The sequence below is a fragment of the Notamacropus eugenii genome, chromosome 2 (genome assembly GCF_028372415.1).
Source record: "Notamacropus eugenii isolate mMacEug1 chromosome 2, mMacEug1.pri_v2, whole genome shotgun sequence".
Classification (NCBI taxonomy): Eukaryota; Metazoa; Chordata; class Mammalia; order Diprotodontia; family Macropodidae; genus Notamacropus; species Notamacropus eugenii.
The window spans coordinates 211,657,940-211,685,644 of NC_092873.1; the positions used below are offsets into that span (position 1 = coordinate 211,657,940).

Genomic DNA, 27,705 nt, shown 5'->3' on the forward strand with positions numbered 1-27,705 from the left:
ATTTTGAAAATCAAGTCAGAGAGGTGGAGGAAAAATTGGGAAGAGAAATGAGAGTGATGCAAGAAAATCATGAAAAGAAGTCAACAACTTGCTAAAGGAGACCCAAAAAAATGCTGAACAAAATAACACCTTGAAAAACAGTCTAACTCAATTGGCAAAAGAGGTCCAAAATGCCAATGAGGAGAAGAATGCTTTAAAAAGCAGAATTAGCCAAAAGGAAAAGAAGGTTCAAAAGCACACTGAAGAAAATAGCTCTTTAAAAATTGGACTGGAGTAGATGGAAGCTAATGACTTTAATGAGCAATGGAAAAGCTACAAAACAAAACCAAAACAATGAAAAAATAGAGGATAATGTGGAATATTTTATTGGAAAACAACTGACCTGGAAAATACATCCAGGAGAGACAATTTAAAAATTATGGGTCTACCTGAAAGCCATGATCAAAAAAAGAGCCTAAACATCATCTTTCATGAAGTTGTCAAGGAAAACTGCCCTCATATTCTTGAACCAGAGAGTAAAATAAATGTTGAAAGAATCTACTGATCACCTCCTGAAAGAGTTCCAAAAAGAGAAACTCCTAGGAATATTGTAGCAAAATTCCAGAGTTCCTAGGTCAAGGAGAAAATATTGCAAGCAGCTAGAAAGAAACAATTTGAGTATTGTGGAAATACAGTCAGGATAACACAAGATCTGGCAGCTTCTACATTAAGGGATTGAAGGGCTTGGAATAGGATATTCCAGAAGTCAAAGGAATAAGGATTAAAACCAAAAATCACCTACCCTGAAAAACTGAGTATAATACTTCAGGGGAAAAAAGGATCATTCAATGAAATAGAGGACTTTCAAGCATTTTTGATGAAAAGACCAGAACTGAATAGAAAATTTGACTTTCAAACACAAGAATCAAGAAAAGCAAGAAAAGTTACACAAGGAAGAGAAATCATAAGGTACTTTCTAAAGTTGGACTGTTTATATTCCTATGTGGAAAGATAATATTTGTAACTCTTGAGACTTCTCAGTATTTGGGTAGTTGGAGGGATTAAACACACACACACACACACATACATGTATGCATACATACACAGAGAGAGAGCACACAGGGTGAATTGAATAAGAAGGGATGATATCTAAAAAAATAAAATTAAAGAGTGAGAGAGGAATATAATGGAAGGAGAAAGGGAGAAATGAAATGGGGCAAATTATCTCTCATAAAAAAAGGCAAGAAAAAGCTTTTCCAATGGAGGGGAAAAGGGAGGAGGTGAGAGGGAAAAAGTGAAGCTTACTCTCTTCACATTTGACTTAAGTGGGGAGTAACATGCTCACTCAATTTGGTATGAAAATCTATCTTATGCTACAGGAAAGTAGGGGAGAAGGGGACAAGTGGGATGAGGGGGATGACAGAAGGAAAAACAAATGGGAGGAGGGAGTAATCAGAAGTAAACACTTTTGGGGAGGGAGAAGGTCAAAAGAAAGAATAGAATAAATGGGGGAGGCAGGATAGAATGGAGAGAAATATAGTTAGTCTTACACAACATGACTATTATGGAAGCAAAACTACACATATATAGCCTACATAACCTATATTGAATAGTTTTCCTTCTCAGTGGCAATGGGTGGGGAGAGAAGAAGAGAGAGAAGTAGGAACTCAAAGTTTTAGGAACAAACATTGAGAACTGTTTTTGCATACAACTGGGAAATAAGAAATACAGGTAATGGGGTATAGAAATCTATCTTGCCCTACAAGAAAAGAGAAGATGGAGATAAGAGAAGGGAGGGATGTGATAGAAGGAAGGGCATATAGAGGGAAGGGGTATTCAGAATGCAAGGCATTATGGGGTGGGAGGAGGGGAGAGATGGGGAGAAAATTTGGAACTCAAAATTTTGTGGAAATGGATGTTGAAAACCAAAAATAAATAAATAAACATTAAAAAAAAACTCTGAAAGACTTAAGAACTCTGATCAAAGCAAGAACAAAGTATGTCTACAGAACCTGTGATGAGACATGTAACCCACTTTCTTATAGTGAAATAATGGGTTCAAAGTGTAGAAAGAAACATACAGTTTTGACATGGTCATTGTTGATTTCGCTTTGATTATTTTCGATTTTTAATTGAGTGAATTGAGGGAGTGTTGGCAATGGTAATGTCAGAAAAGAGGACTACAGCAAAACAAACTTAAATGCACAGAAGAGAACAGAGGGACATTCAGAAGGAAGTAGAGATGAGGATAGTCATAAATGTAACATGTGGATTTTATTATAACTTTTAAAAAGCTATGAAATGGAGACTTGTGGTTTCAAATCCAGTCTTCTTTTTGTGTTTTGAATGTGTGTGATCCTCATTTTTAGTGTTTAAATTCAGAATTTTAAAAACTAAATTAAATTGCTACAAAGCAATTTAGATTATTTTATGTATTTATTTTGTACCCTGTTGGTTTAACTACTGAATCTTCTATAAATAATGTCCCCCTTTTTTGCTAAAAATTATTCCTTCAATTTTTCTTTCATCTTATTGTTATAATTATCATTTCTAGGATTCTGTCAAATAATAATGAGGAAAATCTGCATACTTACCTTAAGTTGTATATTTCCTCTTAACTTGTAAATAAACCATATAAAATATTTTCTTGTTTTCTAAAAGCATTGATTCAGAGGGAAGAATGCAATGAAAAGGAGGTGAAGCTCTGGCACCAAGAAAGTTTAAGTAGATTAAGTAGAGTCGATTCAAGTACCTAGGAAGGCAACTAGGTGGCAGAGTGGATAAAGCACCAGGATTAGAGTCAGAAGACAGGAGTCTTCTGACAATTGCTAACTGTGAGACCTTGGTCAAGTCACTTAATGTTTGTCCATCTCAGTTTTCTCAACTCTAAAATGAAGATAATAGCAGCACCTCTCTCCCTGATAGGTGATAGATTGTGAGGATCAAATGAAAGAATGTTTAGATTGAGCTTGGCACCTATGTGCCAGGTGCGTAAGCATTTTCTATTAAGCACATTTATTAAGAACTTATGTGCTTAATAAATGCTTCTCTTTATCCTTCCTCTTTATGTCAATTCCTTAGGATGTAGACTAGTGATCCGGTAAGGTTAGAGAGTAACAAAAAGTAAACATGTGAGTTGGTCATTCTGAAATGTTCCAAGGAAGGCAGCTGGTTTCCCAGGAAGCTGGGACTAAGGTCCAGTACTAAGTCTTTCACAACACCCAGCTCTGCTCCCCTTCATCATGGACTTGTCAGTGGTAGGATTATATCTACCTGATCTGAGGGATAAATAGATTAATGAGTACTAGTATTATGATTAGAAGGCCTTAGGTAAAATCTTGTATATGACATATCAACTATGTAAACCTCGGTCAATCATTTAACATGATCTCAAGTTTCTCATCTGAAAATGAGTATGATAATACTTGCATTACCTACCCACAGAACTGTGAGTATAGTGCTTTATAAACTTGTTGAAGCATGTTGAAATCCTTTTTTTAGTTTAACTGATAATGTTAAGAAAGAAATATGTCTTACTCTAAAGTCCTTGCACTGAAGACTTGCCTTGAAGATAGGAAACTTTATCAGTAATTAATCAAACTTTCCATGAAACAATGTCTTCTACTTAAATGCCTTGTCTGTCTTTCTCTTAGGCCTAAACCCCCCTTTTTAAAATGTAATGGCAGTTTGGCGCTTGTGTAAGTCCTTCAGGTTGCTTGGTTGATACTTAGTTAAATCACAATGATGTGTAAGGAGAGACTGGATCCTGCAAAGACATTTCATACCTGGTTCTGGTAAGCTAGCCATATAGTAAAAGAGAAGCTCTATGATTGGCTTGAGAGACTTCAAAAAGACTTGTGAGATGCAGCTACTACTGGGAGAACTCAGTGACTTTTTCTCTCAGAGTTCAATGAGAGACCGCATGGTAAAGGGAAGGTCTTTAAAGACTCCTTTCTGTGCCATATGGCCCCCTGAGAAATGGACCACAGTCCTTAACCTTTTGCGCATTTTTGTTGTCGTTCTAGATAGAGGTACTGGAGCCTCTGCAACCTTGGGAGTTTGAAAAGATTAAGAGTGTAAGCCATGTGAATCTGAGAGTAGACATTACGAACTGGGTTCTTTAGATAGTACAACAGTGACGCCCTGAGGCACAAGGGGTCATCTTTGGCAATGAACTTCAGAGTCCCAATCCAGTACAAATACTGACTTGGCAGTTGAACTGCATCAAGAAATTAATTTGGTAGGATCTATTCTTTTAGGAACTGAGTTAAGTTTTGAACCTATTTCTCGCCTCCCCTACCCCTCTGTGTGTGTGTCTGTGTCTGTGTGTTTCCTCACTCTCAATAAAGTTTCAACTAATAAACAATATTTCTGACAGACCTCCCTTCAAGGCAGAGTATTTTTCTACTACAAACTTAAAAGAGCATTATAAATAGGAGATGTTATTAATGTAATAATGATAAAACTGCTTTTCTTCAAAAATACCCAGGTAGTGTATGGACCAGAACAATGAGAGGTAAGAGATCTAAATTTTTGGTTTTAGTTCTAGCTTTGCTCTTAACTAGATCAGTGACCTGGAATAAGTTATTTTACTTACCGGGGCCTCAATCCTGTAAAATGAGGGGTTCGAATCAGACAACGTAGAAGATTCCTTAATTGCTAGTGTTCGAATATTCTAATTCGTACTTCTCACAAGTTGATTGAGCTGGCTTTAGTCATCAATTAGCTATCATGCATTTCCGCTTGCTGGCCTCCATGCTTGCTAGTCTTTCCCTTTTTACTTCTGCCGCTTGGCTTCCCTGGGTTCCTTCAAGTATCTGTAACCCCACTGGCATGGGACTGTCTCCTCATTGGGTAAGATCTATGCCATGTGCCCGTGAGAAGGATGGGGCAGAGTGGGTGAGAGCAAGACAGGAGAGCTCTTTGTTTCTCTTCAAGCTTGAGAGTCTCTGACATCACTTCAGTTTCTTTGGGTACTGCAGTCACATTGGGTACTTCTCACCTCCAGATTCAAGAGAAAAGATAGATGAGGTGCTGCACTTCAGATCACTGAAGGAAAAGATCCTTTGAAGAATCTGACATAAGAGGAGCTGGAAACTCCATCCCTAGCTTACTATACTAGAGACTTTGGGGAAATTCCCCTTGGGTGAAACCCAGGACTCACTCTCTCTCTCTCTCTCTCTCTCTCTCTCTCTCTCTCTCTCTCTCTCTCTCTCTCTCTCTCTCTCTCTTAAACTCAGTTACCTTACTCTCAATGAGAGAACTTCTTCATTCTGTATTGTCTAGTATATATTCTCTCACATTTATTTTTTTCTGATTTCTGAGTGTTGTGGATTTTTTTTGTTTTTGTTTTTGCGACTGAACCAGATAACTGAGTTTCCTTGCTAATTGCTATGTGGGTTTGTTGTAGAACTAATATTCAGTGGGAAAGGAGTCAAGCTTTAGATATAAGCTTGGGGTCCTGCTCATAATTAATGAAACAGCAAATAGAAGCAACATTGAACCGGAAAATAACTTTTCTTAGACTAACAACATTTAAAGAAATATATATATATGTATATATATATATATGTATATATATATATACACATACATCTAGATGTATAGAGATATATACATATATATGTATATTTATATCTATATCCTAGACTAAAGTCTTCTTAAAAATCTTCATTGGAAAAGAGTAGGAGGAGAATGGGCTGGAGATGTCTATTCCATTTCCCTTTAAGCCACACAAAACTTCATATAGTTCAAATTCCACCTTTGATGTCATTACTCATGTAACCTTGGGCAAACAAATTCATCTTGCCTAGGCATCAGATTTCTCATCTACAAATTGAAATAATTGAACTAAATGGCCTCCTAGGTGCCTTCTACCTCTAAACCTATGATCCTATGAGCCCACTTTCTATGAATCTCTTTATTAACTTCTGAGACAGTTTCATTTTAAATGCTTTTTAAAAACAAATTTGCCTACTCTCTTGCTCATCATCTTTGTGTAATTCTACCTCTATATTTGTTTCTGTCTTCTCTCCTCTAATACAGTAACTTTTCTTTGGTTCCTTTGTGTGAACTCCTTTCTATAATGTGAAATAATGAAATGACAAGTAGGCTCCTTGCAGGGCTAAATAAAGTGACACAAAGCCTTTAGGTTTATCAGATAAGAACCTTGTGCATGACAGCTCTTAAGCATCTCACACTTGAAAAACATCTCAATAACTACTACCTTTTATATGCCTCAACTATTCTTAATTAGTATGGACAAAAATGAAAGAGGTGACTTTAAAATACCAGAATAGACCCAAAAGTTTGAGCTTACCTGAAGCTTTCTAAAGCAAGCTTAAAGCCTAACTTCACTTACAGCCTAAATCTAATGCCTAGAAGACTGAACTCTCTGAACATGGTCCACATTGGCTTCATCCAGTTTGAGGACATAAGTCACAGAATTGCTTCCATTAGTATAAACCTCCACAGTAGCTCTGTTATAGTGACTGCGCTGTAATTAGTTCCTTGAAGGACTAAATATTAGGGAACAAGGGAGGTCTTTTTTCCTTTTAGGAGAGGAATCCTAGCACTTAGAGACTATTTCCTAGTGGCTAGATGGCAGTCTCTATGCAAACAAAAAAGAAGAAAGTAATAGAATTGGAGTAAGTGGGAGCTTAGGTAGCCACAAAAAAAAGATCTTTGTTCTAAAGGTGATCAAGTATTAATTAGGAAAAAAAAATACCAAGGAAAGCAATGGAATCCCTACCCCTAAAAAGTCAAAAACAAGATTCCACAATCATTTGACTCTAGATAGTATAAAATACCTGGGAGTATACCTGGCAGAATAAACCCAGAAACTATATAAATAAAATTATAAAAAAATTATAGGAATAAAATCAGGTTTAAATAATTGGAGAATTATTAATTGTTCATGGATAAGTAGGGCTAATATAATAAAATGTAAAGTTTACCTAAACAAATTTGTATATTCAATGCTATCTCAATTAAATTCCAAAATTTATTTTTACTGAATTAGGAAAAAAATTACAAAATTCATTTGGAAGAATAAAAAATTCAAGAATATCAAAGGAACCAATGATAAAAATGGGAAAAAAGATTTAGCAGCATCAGATCTTGAACTATATTATAATACAGTAAATAACAAAATTGTCTGGTACTGTCTAAGAAACAGAATGATAGATCAATGCAACAGAGTAAATATGCAATTTACAGGAGCAAATGAATATAGTGACTTTATATTTGAGAAGTGTGAAGGCTTAAGATTTTGGGATGAGAATTCATGTCTTGGTAAAAAAAAATTTGTTGGGAAAAAGAGATCATAAAAATTGGAAAAGGACCCATATGTACAAAAATACTTATAGAAGTTCTTTTTGCAGTGACCAAGAACTGGAAATTGAGGGGATGCCGATCAATTGGGGAATGGCTGAACAAGTTATGAAGTATGGATGTATTGTGCTGTATTGTGCTCTAAGAAATGATGAGGATATGGACTTCAGAAAAATCTGGAAAGGCTTATATGAACTGATGCTGAGTTAAGTGAGAAGAACCAGGAAAACATTGTACACAGTAACAGCAACATTGTATGATGACCAGCTTTTTTAGATTTAGCTCTTCTGAGCAATGCAATGATCTAAGACAATTCCAAGATTCATGATGGAAAATGCCATCCACATCTAAAGAAAGAACTATGGAGTCTGAATGCAGATTGAAGCATACTATTTGCTCTCCTTTTTTTGTTTTGTTTTGTCTTTTCTTTCTCATGGTTCCTCCCACTGGTTCTCATTCTTCTATACAACATGGCTAGTGTGAAAATACATTTAATAAGAATGTATATATAGAGCCTATATTGAATTGCATACCATCTTGGGGAGAAGAGGGACACAGAGAATATTTAAAACTTATGGAAGTGAATGTTGAAAATTAAAAATAAATTAATTAATTTATAAAAATTGTGTTGGGAAAAACTGGAAAGCAATATGGCAGAAACTAAGCATGGACCATCTTACAGCATTTGCCAAGATAAAGTCAAAATAGAAACATGACCCAGATATAAAGAGAGATATTGCAAGAAAATTTGAAGAACATTAAACATATTACTCATTAGACTTAATGGAGAGGCTAAAGAGATAGGGAGCATTGTGAGATGTAAAATGGATAATAACTGATTAAGTTTTATATAAATAAGAGTGACCAAGATCAGAAGGAAAGCAGAAAATTGAGAAATAATTTTTATGGACAGTTTCTCAGATAAAAGTTTATATTTCAAATATATAAAGGACATTGGCAAAACTATAAGAAGACAAGTCATTCCTCAATATATAAATGTTCAAAGGATATGAACAGATAGTTTTCATATGACCTAATCACAGCTGTAGTCATACTAAAAATTGCTCTAAATCACTGTTGATTAGAGAAATGCAAATTAAAACAATTCTGAGGTACCACCACATATTTATCAGATATGACAGAAAAGACAATGACAAATGTTGGAGGGGATGTGAGAAAATTGAGATATTAATGCACGTTGATGAAGTTGTCTACTGATTCAAACATTCTTTAGAGCAATTTGGTACTATGCCCAAAGGGCTATAAAACCATACATACCCTTTTATCCAGCAATACCACTATTAAATCTATATCCCAAAGAGATAAAAAAAAGGAAAAGGACCTATATGTAGTATATATATATATATGTGTGTATGTATGTATATATACATATATATATATATATATACACACACACACATATGTGTGTACACATATATATTAGTTCTTTTATTTGTGGCAAAGAATTGAAAATTGAGGTGTCCCTCGATTGGGGGATGGCTGAACAAGTTGTATGTTATTGTGATGGAATACTATTTTGATACAAGAAATGATGACCAGGATACTGTCACAAAAACCTAGAAAGATATGCATGAACTAATGCAAACTGAGATGAGGCACTGGTTCTCAAGAGTTGTGATGCCCTCTGGTTCTAAAACGTGTATAAAGACTCTGACATGTGGTTTTACTTAGGGCTTACTAAGTGGAAGTATTTGGCCAGATGAGACTCTGGGAAGCCAATAATGAGCTCCTCTGGCTTTGAAAACCCAGATGTTGGTGCTTCCCTCTCTGAAAAGCAGATCAAAGAACCTGTGATAGCAGGCCCTCCTGTGTATGTCAGGGTCCTTACTGACACAATAACTAAAATCTATTTTTTCAGTTCTTTCTCTGGATACAGATAGCATCTTTCTTCATGTGTCCTTTATAATTAATTTGGGTATTTATAATGGTCAAAAAAACTTATTTGTTCAAAGTTAGGCTTAAATGAATGTCTGCTTGTTTCACTGTTCATTATGTAGTGCAATCTTTTCATGTTTTTCTAAGCTCATTGGGCTCATCATTTTTTTACAACACCATAGTATTCCATTACAAACACATACCACAACTTATTCAGCCATTCTCCAATTGATGGGCATTCCTGAAATTTCCAGTTCTTTGCTATCATAGAGAGATCTGCTATAAACATTTTAGAACATATAAGTTCTTTTCCTTTTCCCCTAATTTTCTTTGTAAATACATCTAGAAGTGGTATTTCTGGGTCAAAGAGTATAAGCAGTTTAGTAACTCTTTGGGCCTAATTCCAGGTTACTCTTCAAAATGGTTGGATCAGTTTACAATTCCATCAGCAATGAATTAGTGTCCCAAGTTTTCCACATTCCTTCCAACATTTGTTGCTTTCCACTTCAATCATTTCAGCAAATCAGTAGGTACAAAATGGTATCTCTAGGTTGTTTTATTATGTATTTCTCCAATCAATAACGATGTAGAGCATTTTTTTTCACAGGTATATAAATTGTTTTGATTTCTTCGTTGGAGAACTGGCTGTTCATATCCTTTGACCATTTATCAGTTGGGGAATCTTAGTATTGTTGTGTTTGTCCTTTGTTTTTGAAGAGGACCCTGACATCAGGGAAATAATGACATGACTTGTAGTTGGGAGAGAGGGTCGTGCAAGGTCACCAGCCTCATTTTCTCCTCCAGAGCCATCTGGATCCAGCGACCAGATATTCATCAGAATGACTGGAGATTGCTGAAGATGAAATGGGAGACCCTTGCTCTTCTGGGCTAAGGTCTTTTCAGGTATTAACTTAAAGTGAGTTAATGCCCATGGAGTGAAGAGGCCTTGCCTCTTTAAGAACTCAGTCAATAGATTTGATAATATTCTTTAATATTTTAGATATGAGACCATTATCTGAAAAGCCATCTAAAACTGCTATGTGAATGAGAGAAATGGAGCAAAATTTCTGAGAAAGGAAATAATGTTGAAGGAAATGGACATCCATTGCACCTGAGATGGCAGCTTGACAACAGGAAGCAGTAGATGATGAGACTCAAGAATGCAACCTCACTATTGCTGACCTGTGAGAGCAGTGGTTTTATATTCAGGAAATATAAGTTTGCATTTTTACTGTAATGTTTCCTAACAATACTACTTTGGGCATAACACTCATTCACTTCTCTGAACCTCCAAATCTCTAAAATGCAAATATCATCATGTAAAAAATGGGGATAATCACATTTTGGGGGCAGGGAGAAGAACCAAGATGGTGGAACAGAAGTGAACAAAATACAGTGAGCTCCTCTATACTCCTCCCTTGAGATCCTACAATAACACAATATTCAATATCTGAAGAAAGCAGCAATAAGACAAGCCTAGGCCTTCTATACAGAAGAACGCTGAAACCAGTCCTAACATCAAGTTTCAAGTAAGGAAGTAGACTGGAAAAATAAGCAAATTAAAAATAAAGAATTCCACCATTATAAGCTAATATGGTGATAGAAACACTCAAGACACAAACTCAGAAGAGGAAAATGACTCCAAAAATATCTACAAGAAAAGCAGTACATATATCACAGATCAACAGACAGTTCAACATACATATTACATACATACATAGTTACCAAAGAGAGAAGCACCAACATCTGGGTTCTCAAAGCTGGGACGGCTCCTTACCAGCTACCCAGAGTCTCATCTGGCACACCAACCTTCTTCCAGAGAATAAGCCCCAACACAAAACTTCACTTCAGAGTATATATATACTTTTCACAACCATTCTGACCAAATGGATTTTCTCTTTGAGGAACATTTCCCATCTGACTAATCTACTGGATTTTGTGATCTCCAGAAATTCATCATTCTGTGGGATGAAATCAACTTGAGCTTAAAACATTTTTAGCACCTCTTGCCTGTGGGGCCTGTTCCTCCTCTGATTAGAAAAGTAGAGGTTGGACATTGGAGAGTTCCTTCCAGATCTTCCACCATTTAAAGAAACCACCCAGGGCTATTCTTAAGATCTCCAGAAACTCATATTCTGAAAGATGTAACTCCTACCTCCTCAGATCATTTCCCACCCTTTATGACAACTGCCTCCTCTTTCAGCTTGTGTGTGTGTGTGTGTGTGTGTGTGTGTGTGTGTGTATGTATGTGTGTGTGGTCTTCCTTTATTAGATTGAGTACTCTTGAAGAATAGGGACTAACATTTCTTTTTTTGTATACCCAGCTCTTACCACAGTACTTAGCACATAGTAGGTCTTTGATATATATTTATGGACTGTAACTCTAACTCTGAATTAGGAATGAGAAAAAAAGATCATAGCTGAGACCACCCAAATAGGTGGAAAGACTTCATTCAGTCACCTCAATTAGCAAGACAATAGCTTAGTCACTTTTCTGATCCTCCCTCCAAAAGAAATTATATGTCAAACATTGAATGATTACAGCTTAATTCATAGAATAAGATCCTTGGTACAGCAAAATCCTTATCCATTTACAAGAACTTTAGTATGCTGGAAAAAGCCCTGACTCTGAAGACAGAGGATCTGATTCAAATTCTGCCTCTGACATTTACCACCTTTATAGCCTTGTCTAGTCACTGAACCTCCCCATGCCTCAGTTGCCTCATATGCAAAATAAACATTATACTATATGGCCTCTGAGCCAATTTTAGACTATATGAACTAGTTTCTACATGTCCATGGTAGTGAGCATAGGCTAACATAAAGTCCTATTGTAGGAACTCTCACTGTTGTGATTCTCCCTGGACACTACATCCCTCTCTCCACAGGAAGTGAAATGTGCCTATTCTGCCCAACCAAGGAAGGGAAAGGAAGAGAGTGGAGAGAAAAATGGGTGAAGTGCCCGTGTAGAAGGATACATCAAGCCTGATACAGATGAGACTAGAAATCCAGCTAGGCAAAGCAAGGAGATTAAAATATCATTGCTAATATGATAGGAGCCCTGGTTATAGACAAAGGGTGAAAAGACGCAAAACCAAAAAGATGCAAAAAGTGATCAAACCACAAAGTCAGCCAGAGAAAACTTTTCACTAAAATCCTAGAGCCCAGGTAGATAAGTCATCAAAAAGGATCCTAAAAATATAAAAATAAATTAAATTCCAAAGAAAATACAAAGCTTACTTTGTAAATATAGTTTTATATAAATAATATAAAAAAGTTTTATATAAATAATATAAAAAAGTAAACCAGTAGTTCCTGAGAAAAGGCAAAGTCCTGGTGACTCTCCACAGAACAACAACAATAAGAAACTTCAAAACAAAACAAAGGAGAAAAATACTGATAAAATAAGAAGTTAAGAAGAAGATAGGTCAGAAACTAGAATTTTCAAAATATAAAATAGAGTGTTCAATCCATGACTCAAAAACAAAATTAGCCTATTAGGAAAACTGAATCAATCATGGAAGCTGGGAGAGAGTAACAGATTGAAAACATGAAAAGAAGTGGGAGAAAAGTTGGCAGAAGAGAAGTGAAAGGAAATACTATAAGTATGTATGATTTCTGTGTAAACCAAAGTAATTGACTTTGGAGGCAGAATGCATAGAAATAAGTTTATGATAATAAATCTTCCAGAATGGCATGACAAATAGAAAAAAAATCCTTCATATAATCAAATAGGAAAAAAAACATAAGAAAACTGTCCAATACTTCTGAATACAGAAAACAAACATTCCCTCACAGGAAATGAAAACAAAGCAAAACTAAACTTTTTCTTTCCAATTTAGATACATAAGAGTAATAAGGATCAAAGTCCATTACCTGACCAACTTAATGAACTCTGTTTTTACCACAAACAAAAAATTTTCTAAGTAACCAAGAGATAAACCTTCAAATATGAAGAAAAGGAAAAATTTGAGTAACACAATATTATTTCACATTCACAAGAAAGTACAAAGCAAATGAGATAATATATTCTAAAGCATATTAGAACTGTGAACTGAAGTGATGTGCCTTGAAATCTATGTCTAAGCATCAGTGAATAAACAAATGGACATTTAACAAAGAGAGATATTTGTGATGTTCCAGCAAAAAAAAAGGAGTAGACTATTTGGACTCAAAAATATCTAAACAACAGGAACACAAGAAAGGTTAACAGCTACAATTAAAAAAAATAAGAAAGCAATTGGAGAACTAGGTGGCACAATGGATAGAATGCCAGACTTGGAGGCAGGAAGACTCATCTCTCTGAGATCAAATCTTGCCTCAGATGCTTACTAGCTGTTTGACTTTGGGCAAGTCACTGAACCCTGTTTGCCTCAGTAAAATGAACTGGAGAAGGAAAGGGCAAACCACTCTAGGATCTTAGGCACAAAAACCCCAAATAAGATTACAAAGAGTCAGAAAGAACTGAAACAACTGGACAACAACAACAAATAGAAACCAATGAGCTTAGAGGCTTTTTAAAAAAAAGAGATAACTTTAGCCTATATGGTAAAAGAAGGATTAAAGTGGGAAAATCAAGGGGAAAAAAGAACATGAAGGGGATAAAGAGTGAATTACTAATTAATTGATGGATTTATGAAATGCAAACAGGGATTCTTTGGATATTCTGGTTCTTTGGATATTCACCAGGAAAGACCATGGTGGCAATGGAAAGGGAGGCTACAATCACATTTTAATGGGAGACAGAGCATGTAGGAGCAAATGGCACAGAAAGTAAAGAGACAAGTAGCAAAAGAGGCTTGGTATGGAGGCAGATGGCAAGAAGATGGGGATGGGATAGTGAAATAAAGCAAGCAGAAAGGGACAGAGAATTGGGAAGAGGAAAGTCACAGAGAGTAATTCATGTAACCGTAAAATTGGGAGCCCTCAGCATCATGGATCTGGATGGAAATAGAGTAGTTCTGGGTTGAGTGGGGGGGATGGGAGAATGGGTGGTGAGGTGCAGGAGCTTGAGGTCTCATTTTTAAAGGGTTTTGCTGGAAGATAGACTCTTATCCATGCCATCTTGGGGTTAGTTCGTTAGCACATCCAAATCACCAAATCATTAAAACTTTGAAGTTAATTTGTCCACATCATCTGAAAATTTAGCACCATTTAATGTTCTCTTGGCCTTACTATGGATGTTTGAAACTTATCTGAGATTTCATATCAGTGAACCAAATAGTCCTGAGAGAAAGGTTTAGATGACTTTCCCTCATTTAGCACATATTTTCAGAATTTTGGGTTAATATATTCGGGATTTTTGGTTAATATATGACATAGTTTGAAAATTATTCACCTTTGATTTGGGGGATGATTAGTAGCATGACATCTCGATTCTCCTTGGCAATCTTATTTTCTACTATTGTTACTTTATTTTAATTATTTGGAAGCATGCTATATTAACTAGAAGGGAAGTGGGTGGCTAGAGAGACCAGAAGAAGATATAATTAACACAAAGAGTTAAGAGGAACTTAAAGAATCAGGAGAGCAATAGGGGGAAGAGTAGAAATGAATTATCATGGACCAAAGGACAGATTGGGAGGTCACATAAATTGGGTCTGGAAAAATGAGGGAAAGAGGGGAATGGATGATAATTGTAAGATGACTAATGAAGGGATGGTAACTTCTGGGACCTCCAGGCAAGTGGAGAATGGGCTGTATGAGAATGGGGGAGGTAGTTGAGGAGAAGATCTAGAACCAGGGAATTAGAAGGTGTTGCCCTGGGGGGAAGGGGATAAGAAAATGAAGCATCCCCCTTACAGTACTTTGCAGAGTAAAGTTTGCAGTAAAATAAAAATTACTATTTTTATTAAATAAGGTAAATTAAATTAAGTAAGATAAATTAAATTTAAAAGGTTAAAGGTTTTTTACTCTATAGGCAGATTAGCTGTGCCTTCAAATATTTTAGACTATGCCAATGAGGTTGATAAACAGACCTCAATCTCAGTCAAAAGTGGATGGGGGAGTGGGTATTTTGCAAACCCTTACTCTGATACTTACTACCTGCATGACTTTGCATTAATCACTGAAGTCTGTGGCCTCAGATTCTTCATTCTTAAGATAAGGGGTGCACTAAATGACTTCTAACTTTTGTTCCTATAATTCAAAAAGATAACCTGTAGGTCTGCTAAGGCTCATGAGCTTGATCTGTCTCTTTGGTAAATTTAACTTGATTTTTGAAGTGATTATCCACAAAGACAAAAATCACTGGATAATAAGCCAGTGGTGTTGGAATTAAAGTCTAATTGCCTCTAGCCATTTATATGTATAAGAGGTCACTAGGTAGAATTAGCTAGTAAGCTTGTTTCTGGGAAGCCATGATGACCTCTAACAGAAAATCCTGCCAATCCATTTGGGGCCAATAAAGACATCTAGTAAAACTGGTTCTAACCCAATAACAAAATGGTGAAGATAAGATTTTTGTATTAAGATTGAAGCAAAAAGTGTGTTCAAATATTGCTAATCAGTCAAAGCATGACTCTTGAATGAAGTAAGCCTCTCTATAAGGAAGGTCTCTGTATCTTTCCATTTGATGCTGACATTTGGACAATGAATGTTAAGTCTTTGTTTTCCCCTCCTTATTTTTGGCTTTTACATGAAAAGGAATATTAGACATAGCTAGGACCTTGTGATCTTTGAAAGGTCAGAATATCAAGCTACTAAAAGTCCAGGAGCTGGAGTACATGCCAAGTTTCATGACCATCCTGGCAGTGAAGAGTGAAATCCTGAGTGACCTGTTTGACAAAGTAGGGATGGAGGATAGTCAAGAGTGAACTACAGTGAATCAAGGAAGTGAATTTAGTGGGAGTGAATGTGAAGGAGACATTACTCTAAATTTAAGCTCATTCACCCCAGGGACTAAGATTTTTTTAGGGGAGTATGTGCCTCCAGATTTTTGGAGGAAAATGTTGGTTATATCCATTCTTGTGATAATTTCAAAGTAAATATCACTTTTAAAGGCTAATTGATGTAAATGTGCTTATTACTAAAAGTAGGGAAGAAAGGAACATACCAATATAGGGACTTAAGTCAGTAACATTAAAAACGCTGCCTACATCCCCATGGAAATAGATATTTTAGAATACTAAGGGTATATGTAGTTGGTTTAGCTCTGAGAACCTGATATGCTAGTGTGTATTTGGGTTGGTAAAAATAAAGCCAGAGACTCACTATATATGTTTATCCCTTCATTAAAATATGTGCTTATGGAAACTATTCCTTAATTTAGAAAACTGGCTTGTCCTTCAATATCAATGGCTCATTGATTCCTCTGCCACAGATTCCCCCATTAAATATGATATAATCAACTGAGGTAGTCTTGGTCATCCCTGTCTCTGAAAAGAGAGTCAATTAGATTTTCTGGGCCTAACTATTTCATCCTAAAGTAATCCTGGTAGCTGGAGATATAGAATCCCTAATCAGTGAGATACCATGACCTTCAGGGGAAAGCAGAGAAACTGAGTGACATTCCGTAGGACTGAATGAATCATTTGCAGAGAATTGTTTAGGAATGATTTCAGGATATATAATCTGCTTATCATTTTATATATATGTATATATGTGTACGCATATATATATGCATATATATATATATTGCTTTTCAGCATAGATAACTTGCAGCACAGGGCCATTTGGTTTTTCATAATAGTCTTGAATCCCTCGAAACTAAAAAGTTTCCTTAAGACATGAAGCTCTTTAGAAAGAATAGCCCAAGGTGACCACTCCACAAGAGTAGAGCAAGACTTCTTAGGTTAGTGAACTACGGAGCAGAAGACATAGCATTGAAAAATACTCACTACTCCATCCACTTTTAATTGAGATTGAGGTCTTTTTATCAACATTGTTGACATAGTTGATTATTATTTGAAGGCACAGTAAATATTTGAAGGCACAGCTAAATTGCCTATATTTTAAGAAAGATGGGAAAAGATTTTTTAATGTAGCATTTCAAAAGCTTAGGATATGAAAAATAAAAACTGGTTTCTACGTTACGTCCTCAGGGACATTCAGATACATTCACTCAAAGAGTGTTCACTAGATCTTTATATAAATTTTTGTGGATATTTTCTGTTTCCTACATCCCCATAGCTATCCTACATACCTTTCCCCTTCTCAAAGAGCCATCTCACATGACAAATAGTATTTTTAGAGAAGGAAAAAAGTCAGCACAACTGATCAGTACGTTGAAAAAGTCTGAAAATATGTCAATGATTCACTAAAATTTTACTGTAATGACTACCATGGCTTACAAGAAAGAGTGAAAACTTTTAGTTAAAATATTCATACCCGATATGTAGAGTCTTCCCCAAAATAAGAGAATTCCTCAGAATTCATTACTGGTATTCATTATTTGGCCCAAAGCTGGTTAAAAAACAAACATTTTTGTTGAGTGATTCATTATTCTTTTACATGTGCTCATTCTTCCTTTATAGTCCCAAGGATCCACATTAACTTTATTATTCTTGACTGGGAGATCTATACTTTCATGAACCTGGTCCCAAAGGTAAAGGTAGGCACTATTTTCATCTATGGACAACTGAACTTGTGGCTGCCCTAGCAGGAAAGAAACACAGAAATATGTAGTATTTGATATTCTGATAGTAAAACTGTCACAGGAGACCTCCTCTATTTCCTTTCAATTTTGTTTTCAGCTTTTGCAGATGAGTAGAGCAATTTTAAAGTGACCGAAGGAAATTATTTTATTGATGCATGACCACTTTTTATCAATTGGATGATGCTACATCCTTGAGCAGAGTGTTTTTTGGAGTAGTTGCACAATCAGAGGGCAAGAAGAAGGGCATTTGCCATGGCAGGTTGAGCTTAAAGGATATCAAGAGACTTAACAGGTGTAAGAACAAGATAGGGAGGAACTTTAAAGCAACAAAGTAAGTGCTCAGCAAAGCATTTATAGAACCTATTTTGGTTAATTTTGATATCTCTGCAAATATCAGCAACTAATTTGGAGGACAATATGCCAGAGGCAACAGATTATATAGTTTATTTCATGTTTTGGTCAACTACCTCAAAAGTTTTTTATGCAGTGGATAGAGTTCCAGGCCTGAGTCAGGAAGACTTGAGTCGAAATCTGACCTCAAACACTTACTAGTCCTATGACCCTGGGCAAGTCACTTAACCCTGGTTGCCTCAGTTTCCTCATCTGTAAAATGAGCTGGAGAAGATAATGGTAAGCCACTCCAGGATCTTTGCCATAAAAACTAAAACTAAAACAACAAACCCAAAAAGGGGGTCACAAAAAGTTGGATATGACTGAAAAAGACTACACAACAACAAAACAAAATTATGTCTTCCTCTACTTTCTTTTTTTATTAATTTATTTTCAACTTAAACACTAAAACTTAAATGCACAATAGGAAAAGAAAAAGAAACATATTATAAACTTAAATACAAAACAAGAAAAGAAAGAAGTATCACTATGTGCATAGCAGAACGTAAGAGGATTCAAAATATACATCAATGAATTCCCATTTCAAGAAAATCTATATAATAAATACCACACATTGCGTACAGAGCTGCCCATCTTTCCTTTGCTTCCATGCAAATTTTCTTTTGTTTTCTGCTGTACACATTTTACATTGTTCTTTTTCCCTACCTCCCCATTCCCCTAAGAACTTACAATTAAGTGTATACACACACATACACATAAACATATATATACATACACATACATATGCCTACATTTCTATAATCACATTCAGATATAGATGTATACATTCATATGCATTTATGTAAGACCATACTATATTTGTTTGCCCTCTGTTTCTCTGAGGTTGGATATTATCTTCCTTCAAAAGTCTAAGTTCCATTGCATCCTGTGACATCTCCAGTCATACTGGTGAATATCTGGTCACTGCATCCAGATGGCTCAGGAGGAGAAAGCTGAGGCTGGTTGCCTTGCACAGCCTTCCCTCACTCAAAACAAAGTCAAGTGAAAGTCATGTCATCATCTCTCTGATGTCATGGTCCTTTCAAAAATGAAAGACTAACACAAGTCTTTCCATATTTTTTGTCCATTCCTTTACTTTCATAAAGAATCTTATGAAAGTTCTGAGTGTGTCATGATAAGAGGCCCCCCACAAAATGCATGCATTGTGAGAAATGATTATTTCTCTCTTGTATTTAATAACTAATTATTGTATTAAGACCAAGGTTTTCCCCTTTTCTACTTCCTCATCCAGAAATTAACCAGTGTGTGAAATCTTTCAAAAAGACTTACCCAGTCAGGATGGCTAAGATCTAATCAAAGACAGTAAAAGAGTTTCCAAGTTTGGGAAAATGGATGCATTCTTTTTCATTGTATTTCCTCAGACAGGTCTGGGGATGTGTTAATTCTCCCTTTTATCAGACAGATGATATGGAAAATCATAAATCTCTTTGGCCAGAATTTGGGTGATGTAAGTCATATTACCCAAGATCCTCATTGTAATATACCCCACCCTCTCATTGTATTATTCATTTTTTTCATTGTTTACCAATCAGAGTTGATGGGCACACTCAGGAACACCTGCCCTTCCAAGGGCATATAAACTGTGAACCCACCCCCATGAGTGGTCTTTGGTCTAAGAGAGATGGCCAGATGACCATCTTTTCATTAATAAATATGTTGGCTTTGCAAATAAAATGATTAAATTACCCAGAAATTATGTCTCCTGAACTTTTAAAAATGCCACACATTCTTACATCAAGCCCAGATACGATTTTTTGTAATCTTTTGTAATCAACAAGCAATGTAATTGTTTGTAATCTTTTCTTGTTCTTTCCTCTAGAACAGAGTAGAAAAAGCCTAATTTTTTCACATGAAAACCTTTCAAACACTTGAATGTAGATATGATGTTTTCTCTTAAGTCTTCTCATTTTCTAGGAGATCAGCTAAACTGAAAAAGCTAAAGTCATCTGTTAATATCCAGCAGGGAAGTTGAAGCCCTTGGCCAGAGATGGGGAAAAGAAAGTGGGAGAGAATAAAAACTGATCATAACACATTGATTGAATTACTGAAATAACCAAATTATTTTACTTGATTGACCTGTTAATTTAGTAACAACTCTTGGATGTAAAGTGATAGATATTGAAATGGATGATAGACAGAGTTGTTGTTCAGTCATTATAAGGGGCCCAGGGGGGTGCAAGTCCCATGACCAAGGCTATAGCAGAGGCAAAGCCTGTTCCTGTGGAACTTGTGCTTACTCAAACCCTGGCAGAAGCTATGCATGACCCTGGAACCTGATGTTCCTGCAGATACTGATGTTCTGTACAGTAAAGTTACAATTGGACCTGGGAATCCAGGAACTAGCTGCAGGAACAAGATAAGCTTCGTTACTTACTTCAGATGTAAGGACATGGAATAGTCATGAGATGGTGAAGTAATGGGATGAGCTCAGCCTGCATGTGATCAGTGGTTACAGCCTTTATAAACCCTGACTTTCAGCTGAATAAACGGAGTTGCTTGGAGTTGCTTATCTGCTTGTCTCCAGTCTCCTTCCTTCAAAGCTCACAGATTGCTCAACCCAGACTTATAGGCATTCAGAGACCTGTTGGTCAGGGGGACCCCAAGGGACTCAGGCCCTGACCCTGAGCAAGTCATGTCTGACTCTTCATGACCCTTGTGACAAATGATCATTAATAATCATTATCCTGAATATTCAGAGCTTGTTTTAGCCCTTCTTTCAAAGTTCTGACTTTAAGTTGTTTTTTCTTCAAAAGGACATTTCTGATAACGAAATTACATTGACTCTTCTTATCCTGATCAAACCCCCAACCCAAGCTCGAAAATTATTTAATCTGAGATATCGAAGGCCCATTTTATTCTCCTCAGGTTTGAATGGAGATAGATTCTTCTATCTAGATAGACTCGGATCCTGGGGCTTGTCTGATAGAAAGGCTATTTCCTTTATTTCCTGTATTCAGAGATGAAGTGATAATGGAGTGACCTCAGCCTCCTGTTGAAAAGGTATATTAACTGTGGGCCTCAACCCCCAAATGGGGGCAGATCCACCACTGCAGCACCTCCAACCCTGCATGCCTGCCCACTTGAAGAGAAATAAACATAGATGACAAAACCTAACCATGTTTGTCTTTTTTATGTTTGACTTCCTGTATGAAGTTTTCTTGGCAAAGATACTGGAATGTTTTGCCGTTTCTTTCTCCAGTGGATTAGGCAAACAGAGGTTAAGTAACTTGCCCAGGGTCACACAGCTAGTTGTCTGAGATCAGATTTAAACTCAGGTCTTCTTGACTCCAGGCCCAGTACACTATCCACTGAGCCACTGCTACCAATAGATAGATAGCTGATAGAGACATTACTGATGCTGAACTTGAATTTTCTCTTTGATGTTGTATAAAATGCTACAACCTGCAGAAATGATAGGAAAGTGTCAGGATATACTTCTCTTTCTACCTCTCATTCTAGGTACATCTTCTTATGCATTCCACCTCTGGGTCTCAGGTTGCTGGTTCCTCTCCTGGAATTATCTCTTGTCTCCTTGCTATTAGAAGTCCGGGTCTTGAGGTTTAAGGGTACTGGGACCCCTAATTACTCAGGGAGAAAAAGAAAACCCTGACCTTGTCCAAGATCAGCTGGTAGAAGCTATTAAGAAGTATGGGAACTTACATCTTGAATCCTCTATAGAAGAAGCAGCAATCCTTAGCATATATTTCATTATCAGTCTGCCCCAGATATTAGGAGGAAACTGCAGAAATTGGCAATCTGATCCCAAAATAGCAACACCCAGGTCCTACCCAAATAAATTCGACCCAATCCTTCTTTCTTCCAAAGAAAAGTAAGGTTTATTAAAGATCTGCCATATTGGCCAGACTGTTAAGGAATCTGAACATTTGTAACACTAATGCAAAGAGGCCAGATTGAATATGAGCACGATGGAGGCTGAAATCGACTGTGGGAGGGATCTAGCGTTGGCCAAATAGTCTGGGTTGATTGGAGGAGGGGTCTAGAGAAGACCTTGATGGGAAAGGCCAATAGGCTGCATTCACTGTGAGGTAACAGAGAAGGGCTGGAAAAACCATGGATCTGGACCGTGTGGCCAAAGGAGAGGTCTAGATAGGATCAAGGGTGGGAAGTCTAGGGTGGGGCCAGGTGCTGGCAATGAAAAGCCAGTTGACTGGGATGGGTAGATGCCTCAGATGAACCCCAGATCAAGTGGAAAGATTCAAGGCAAGTTCAAGGGGATTTCCAGAGCCTGTACCCTGTCAGAAGTCTGTTGCTCCTTTAGACTCTGCCTGGATTCTTTATCCTATGTCTAGGCTGATGAACAGGACTTTGACTTCACTATCTTGTCCTGTCCCTTCATTTTCCATGGAATTTTTTTACTTGTTTGTTTCTGCCTATCTCACCTTTAACAGGCTTCCTTAGCTTGTCCTCACATATTTCTGTTCTTTTGGTCGTTGACTACCTTATTTATAACTGAATCATTCTTCCAACCTGTGATATTTGTGTTCCCTGACTCTGTAGGCCCTAATCACTCATTCTTTCCTTGTTCCTGTGCCCTGTTTAGGTTTTGCTTGCTGTGGTATCCATCGCCCTACCTCCAACACAGCCCTTCCCTAGAATATTTGATGTACCACTTGCAGTCCTAATTCTCTATCCAGTACATTTGTGCCACTGTCTTCTATATCCTAAATGATCATAGAACACAGTCAAGAATTATGAACTAGGTAGATAGCAAAATTTGAAGTGCACAGAGAGAATAAAAGGGCAAACATTGAACTGGCAACTAGAAAGGCAGATCAGAATCTAAAAGATCCATATACCGAAGGACAAGGCAAAGTGAATTGTCCAAATCACAGATGGTCTGGAGTCAAGAAAATAAAAGGACTGTGTGTCACAGCCAGGTGTTCATCAAAACCATTCTGAAGAGTTCTTCATTCTAAGACAAAAATCTTCTCATGAACTTTCAGCTAGGAAGAGGAACTAATACAGAATTTAGACAGCTTAGACATTCAAGTTATATAATTTCAGGGTTGAAATGTCCAGCCCATCCCTGAGTAAAAACTCCCTTCCCCCTTCATCTTATCAAACAAATGGGTTCCTTTACTGAAAGGCCTCTACTTAGAGAGCCACACTCTCCTGAGACACCTCATGCTACCTTCAGAAAGGGGGAAAAAAGCCATTAATCAAACTGATGTTTGCCTATGAAGCATTATATTCAAATAATTATATTATGCCCCCAAAGTCACTAAGCTGCTCACATCTTTTGAATCACTGAAATCACTACTAGGCAAATCCCTAAGGTGATTAAATAATTGATAGCAGCAGTAGGAGCTGGAGTAGTAGCGGTAGTAGTAGCAGTAGTAGCAGTAGTAGTAGCAGTAGTAGTAGCAGTAGTAGCAGTAGTAGTAGTAGTAGTAGCAGTAGTAGTAGTAGCAGTAGTAGTAATCATTAGCAATTATATAACATGTTGAGGTTTGCAAAGCACTTTACATACATTATTTCTTTTGCTTCTGATAACAATCCCGTGAGGTAGGCACCATTATGATCTCCATTTTACAGATGAAGAAATTGAAGACCAGAGGGGGGAAAAAAGAAAGAACCCATAAGTGCAAATTTTTTTCACAGTGAGAAAGAAATGGAAACTTAAAGGGTGCCCATTATTTGAAGAATCACTAAAAATATGGTATATGAATCAAATGGAATATTATTGTATGCAATGATGAAAAAGGACAGTTTCAGAGAAACTTGAGTAAGACTCATTAACTAATGTTGAGTAACATGAAGAGAAATAAAGAATTTATATAGTAACAAAAACTTTTTTTAAGGAAAACAAACATCTTTGAAATACTTAAAACTTTAATCAATGCAATGATCAGCTATGATGCCAGAAGATGAATAATAAAGCATACCATCCACCTCCTGACAGAGATGATGGCCTTCAGGTACAAAATAAGATACATATTTGTGGCCAAACATGACTGTTTTTTCCTTTTTTATGCTCATTTTTATAGCATGTTTTCTTATTGAGGGCCGGTGCTTTAAAGACCTGGAAGAGGAGCTAGTGATAGTATCGCCAAAAAGTAAAAGAGAGAGATAAAATATGGCCATCGAAACATTTTCTGACCATGTAGCGGAGGACAGAAAGCAGTTCAGAATAAAATACAGAGAAGTGGGACAGCTTTGAAAGAAACATGTTGAATTTATAATAAATTTTCATTTTAAAAAGCAAGCTGTGCATGATAAGAGATTTGTGGTTTCACACAGACAAGTATTCAGACTCTTGACTACTCGTCCAGTTTCTGACACCACATGGAATCTAGACATAATTCTCTCTTTTTTCACCCCTGTCCTATCTTTGTTCTCTGCTTTCCTTGGCCCTAGAATTGAAATATTTAATTGAATGACTAAAAGATTAAATTACCTGAAATGGCTATGTGGGACTTAATATTTACACAATGTTCAAACTTTTTGCTTTCACACTTGAGCAGAGAATTATTTCAATGATTCACTGTCAATTTTTTTACATAGTTATTGTTAGTATGGATTTTTTCTTTGAGAGCTGTATATATCTGACTTTTGATATATCAAGTAATGGTTTCATAGTGCCAACGAGACCAAACTGGCCTCTAACCTGCGGATGGCCAGAGCCAAAAAGAGTAGTTTAGAGACAAGACTCAGCAATCAAATAGAAGTTTAATTTCAAAGTGAGGGAAATGGCTTGCAAGCAAGCATACATGTGCTGGTGCACCACCCCTTGGAGGGGAAGATCTCAATACTCTTACCAATGGTTACCCAGTAAGCTCTAACACTAACAATTAGGGGTAACAGAAACAATGCGACAATTTTGATTCATAGCAGACCTTTATGACTAGAACTTGTCTAAGCTTGTCTGGTGCTCGTCTAAGCTTGTCTGGTGCTCGTCCAAGCTCAAAAAACACCTGGTCCTAGTCAAAGCAGTACAATAATTATGTGATTTTGTCAGAGGAAGATCATCTAGAGGGTGAGTGAAAAGGATTGTTGTTATGACAAACTCAAGGCATAGCTTGCTTGCTGGGCCTTAGCTCTGGAAAACAGGGTATCTCCTAATACTTTGACTATTCAGATATACTATCTGTGTGTATGTACATATGTGTATATATCTATGTTTATGTGTACGTATGTGTTTATATGTATATGTATGCATATGTGTATATATATGTATATATACACATGTGTGTGTATATATGTACATATACATAAACATATATACACATATATATGTCGGTATGCATTTATATATTTGTGTGTTCATCCTTCATTGCCGAAGAAGACCATGCCATCAGAGAAATGATGATGTGACTTGCACTTGACTTTATTTTGAGTGAGGGAGGGCTGTGCATCAGCTTCTCATATAGCTTGGATTTCAGGCCTTCATCAAAGAAACTTGCTGCAAAGATTTTCCCCAAGTTAACTCTTTCCTTTATAATTTTAAGTATAAAAATCTTTTTGTGAAAAATCTTTTAAATTTCATATAGTCAAAATTGTTCATTTTATCTTTTATGTTTGTTATAAATAGGGCCCCTCTTGAGCCCCTTCCCCATCTAGAGTAGGGCTCACACCCGGACCAGATAAGAAAACTAAAGTCTGGAGTGACAGAAGAGTCATTTATTAAGGTTCTCGCAAGAAGAGGGCACATTCCCTACTCTGAAATAAGTGCACCTACACAGAAGCAAGAACAAGCTTTATAGTGTTAATTTTTAGATGTCCCTCCCTTCCAGATCAGGATTGGTCTTGATCTTTCTGTGTTACAATCTCTGGTATGTTCCCACTTCATACAGTTCCTTGTCATGATGCCCTCTCCAGTCATGCATGTGGATAATGAGACTGTGATCCTATGTGGATACTGTCAGATAATATGCACTGAGTTCATCAAACAGCTCAATGAAGAAATGCTTTCTCCCAGTCACTGACCCCAGCCAGTTTAGGCTAGTTTCAAGTCTGGTCCCCTTTATCAAGGACTTTGTAGTTAGGCTAGGTGGACCTCTTGAGTTGATTGGTTGGTGGTGCTTGCTATCATATACCACTTTGAAACTGCAACATTTTGTGGAAACCTAACTTTTTAGTGTTTACAACATGTTCTTTTTAGCTTGTCTGGTTATAAACTCTTCCTCTATTCATATATACAAAAGGTATTGCCTTCATTGTTTTGTTTTTTAATGATGTGACCCTTTTATATCTAGGTCATATATCCATTTGGAACTTATGCTATATTGTTTGAAATATTATTTCAACTTAATTTCTATCAGCCTTATTTTCTCTTTTCCTAGCAGTTTTTGTTTAATGGTAAATGCTTACTTTAGTTTTGGGGATCTTTGGATTAATTGAACAATGTACTACTACGTCCATTTGTTTCCTTATGTTGCGCACCTCAACTGTTCCACTGGTCAGCTTTTCCATTTTTAACCAGTACCAAATTGTTTTGATGATTGCTATGTTATAGTATAATTCTAGATATGGTACAAAGTTTGTCATCTAGAAGTTCAGAGAAAAATTGTCAGCTATCTAGCCTCTGGAATGCTACTTACAGAGGCTAAGAAACATTTCACTTAGAACTTAGAAATGGAATGAAAAGAAAGTGATCCTCCTTTTCCTGGTAGTGAAAAGAATCTGTATTTTAAATTTTTTTTTATCATAAACCCATAAGAATTTTAGAAAGAAAAACATTTCTCTGGTCCAACTCACTATTCTGTGTGTTGCAAGTACTCTTTATCTCCCTTTTGAAGATTAGAATCACATGTGTATCTCTGTTGTTCTCCTGGATTCTTTCAGGACCAATGACAGCGACTTAATCTCATCTTTAAGTTTTTCATGTTGGTTAAGATAAAACTTGCCTGGCCCAGGTAACTTTATCTCCTTTGGGATTTAGGTGCTTTCTTACAATCTTCTAAACTCTCCTAATTTATATTTTCCATTTAGACCTTTTCAATCTGAAGACCATTCTCCAAAATAGAGAAATGGATAGATATAGGGCCTAGATTCACATTTTCATTGGTATAGGAAAGTTCTGGGTAAGAAAACTCACTCTACTAATGCACGTCAGGATCTTAACTTCAACTAGGGTCTTATGGGAATACCTATGACATTCAGGGGTTAAATAACTTGTTCAGGCTTCCATAACCAGTACGTTTCAGGAGTAAACCTTAAGTCTTTCTGGCTTGCACTGGCTCCTCTAAGTACAATACTATGCTGCCTCTAATAGGAAAACACACACACAACAACAAACTGTAGAGAAAATTAGATTTGATTGATTAGTCAGTCTAATGTTCTCTCATTATGTTGCATTCACCTTAAGCTAAGGTATTATCACTAAATTGTCTTCTTGTCCATAGCATAACTTTAAAAATTTATTTTATTATCCTAAGCATTTTGTGCCTGTCTTGTTTGTTTATCCTATTTTCTATGACTCAGCTGGTAAATTATTTAACCCTGAAAACACTAGAAATCTTCTTATGGGA

At 36.5% G+C, this 27,705-nt stretch overlaps 1 protein-coding gene across 1 annotated transcript in view; it reads right to left on the reverse strand.

Moving 5' to 3' along the window:
- The window catches only part of LOC140526773 (protein LEG1 homolog), a 57,667-nt gene extending 37,988 nt beyond the window's left edge, over positions 1-19,679 (reverse strand). The window contains exon 1 of the mRNA XM_072643290.1: positions 19,484-19,679. The gene's annotated coding sequence lies outside the window, so the exon portion shown is untranslated. The remainder of the gene's footprint in view (positions 1-19,483) is intronic.
- Positions 19,680-27,705: the final 8,026 nt, after the last annotated feature.